The sequence below is a fragment of the Oncorhynchus keta genome, chromosome 4, assembly GCF_023373465.1.
Source record: "Oncorhynchus keta strain PuntledgeMale-10-30-2019 chromosome 4, Oket_V2, whole genome shotgun sequence".
NCBI lineage: Eukaryota > Metazoa > Chordata > Actinopteri > Salmoniformes > Salmonidae > Oncorhynchus > Oncorhynchus keta.
This window is the reverse complement of record NC_068424.1, coordinates 83,435,872-83,438,371: the sequence shown is the minus strand read 5'-3', so window position 1 is coordinate 83,438,371 and position 2,500 is coordinate 83,435,872. Positions and strand designations below refer to the sequence as shown.

Below are 2,500 nucleotides of genomic sequence, written 5' to 3'. Positions count from 1 at the left end.
ATCATGCTCAATAGAGTTACTACACAGACAGTAAATGAGGCATTACCGTATAAACAGACCTCTGATGCCGTGCTATACAGACAGTAAATGAGGCATTACCGTATAAACAAACCTCTAATGCCTTACTAGACAGACAGTAAATGAGGTATTACCATATAAACACCCTCTAATGCCTTACTAGACAGACAGTAAATAAGGCATTACCGTATAAACAAGCCTGTAATGCCGTGCTAGACAGACAGACAGACAGACCAGTCAGTCAGACAGACCAGTCAGTCAGAGACCAGACAGACAGGTGAGTGACGGTGCTCTAGTGACGAGGATGAGCTGAGCGAAGTGCACCCAGAGTAGTGATGTAGAGAGAGAGAGTTTGGGTTAACTTCAGAGCTAGGAGCCATCAGAGCTAGGAGCCATCAGAGCTAGGAGCCATCAGAGCAAAGAGCCATCAGAGCTTGGAGCCATCAGAGCTTGGAGCCATCAGAGCAAAGAGCCATCAGAGCTAGGAGACATCAGAGCTTGGAGACATCAGAGCTTGGAGCCATCAGAGCAAAGAGTCATCAGAGCTTGGAGCCGTCAGAGCAAAGAGACATCAGAGCTAGGAGCCATCAGAGCAAAGAGACATCAGAGCAAAGAGCCATCAGAGCTTGGAGCCATCAGAGCTAGGAGCCATCAGAGCTAGGAGCCATCAGAGCAAAGAGCCATCAGAGCTAGAAGCTATCAGAGCTTGGAGCCATCAGAGCTAGGAGCCATCAGAGCTTGGAGCCATCAGAGCTAGGAGCCATCAGAGCAAAGAGCCATCAGAGCTAGAAGCTATCAGAGCTTGGAGCCATCAGAGCTAGGAGCCATCAGAGCAAAGAGCCATCAGAGCTAGGAGCCATCAGAGCAAAGAGCCATCAGAGCTAGGAGCCATCAGAGCTTGGAGCCATCAGGGCTTGGAGCCATCAGAGCTTGGAGCCATCAGAGCTAGGAGCCATCAGAGCTAGGAGCCGTCAGAGCTAGGAGCCATCAGAGCTAGAAGCTATCAGAGCTTGGAGCCATCAGAGCTAGGAGCCATCAGAGCAAAGAGCCATCAGAGCTTGGAGACATCAGAGCTAGGAGCCATCAGAGCTTGGAGCCATCAGAGCTAGGAGCCATCAGAGTAAAGAGCCATCAGAGCTAGGAGCCATCAGAGCTAGGAGCCGTCAGAGCTAGGAGCCATCAGAGCTAGGAGCCATCAGAGCTAGGAGCCATCAGAGCTTGGAGACATCAGAGCTAGGAGCCATCAGAGCAAAGAGCCATCAGAGCAAAGAGCCATCAGAGCTAGGAGCCATCAGAGCTTGGAGCCATCAGAGCTAGGAGCCATCAGAGTAAAGAGCCATCAGAGCTAGGAGCCATCAGAGCTAGGAGCCGTCAGAGCTAGGAGCCATCAGAGCTAGGAGCCGTCAGAGCTAGGAGCCATCAGAGCTCGGAGCCATCAGAGCTAGGAGCCGTCAGAGCTAGGAGCCATCAGAGCTAGGAGCCGTCAGAGCTAGGAGCCATCAGAGCTCGGAGCCATCAGAGCAAGGAGCCATCAGAGCAAGGAGCCATCAGAGCTAGGAGCCATCTGGAGAAAGGTACAGTACATTCATTCTCATTCTAGAGGTAGAATATTGAAGCCTCTGAGCAGTCTGTTTTATCCATTCCTTCCACAATACATTATTTAGATGAATAATTCACTCATGTACGTGGAACTGTTCAAGAACGGTCCATATTTCTCTGGAGGGTGTTTACTAACATGGCTGCCATGGAACTACTGCATGTGATGTCATTTAGAATGCTCTTTGATTGGTTGAAATGACCAAACAAACTCGTTGGCTCATGCCAAATGCCACATTATTCCCTAAAAAATCCTATGGGTCCTATGGGCCCTGGTCAAAAGTAGTGCACTAAATAGGGAATAGGGAGCCAACCATGGTCAAACGTAGTGCAGCGTAGCCTAGTGGTTAGAGCGTTGGACTAGTAACCGGAAGGTTGCAAGTTCAAACCCCCGAGCTGACAAGGTACACATCTGTCGTTCTGCCCCTGAACAGGCAGTTAACCCACTGTTCCCAGGCCGTCATTGAAAATACGAATTTGTTCTTAACTGACTTGCCTGGTTAAATAAAGGTAAAATAAAAAAATAGGTAGGGAGTAGGGTGCCATTTGGGATGCAGTTTATCTAGGGTTTTGACAGGCCTCATTCACGACAGGAACACCACAACCCCACCAGCTATCTGAAGACCTCGAGCTCTGATCAGTCTCTCCCATCAGCCTGTCTACTGCCCTGTCATAACATCCCTTACTGTCCCCTGTCTATCTGCTGATCTGTCATAACATCCCTTACTGTCCCCTGTCTATCTGCTGATCTGTCATAACATCCCTTACTGTCCCCTGTCTATCTGCTGATCTTTCATAACACCTCCTACTGTCCCCTGTCTATCTGCTGATCTGTCATAACATCCCTTACTGTCCCCTGTCTATCTGCTGATCTTTCATAACACCT

The 2,500-nt window shown here is 49.4% G+C and overlaps 1 protein-coding gene across 1 annotated transcript in view; it reads right to left on the bottom strand.

Annotated features, from left to right (window-relative positions):
* LOC127929732 (beta-synuclein-like) overlaps positions 1-2,500 on the bottom strand; it is a 38,140-nt gene that overhangs the window by 19,649 nt on the left and 15,991 nt on the right. The gene's annotated exons all lie outside the window — the stretch shown is intronic.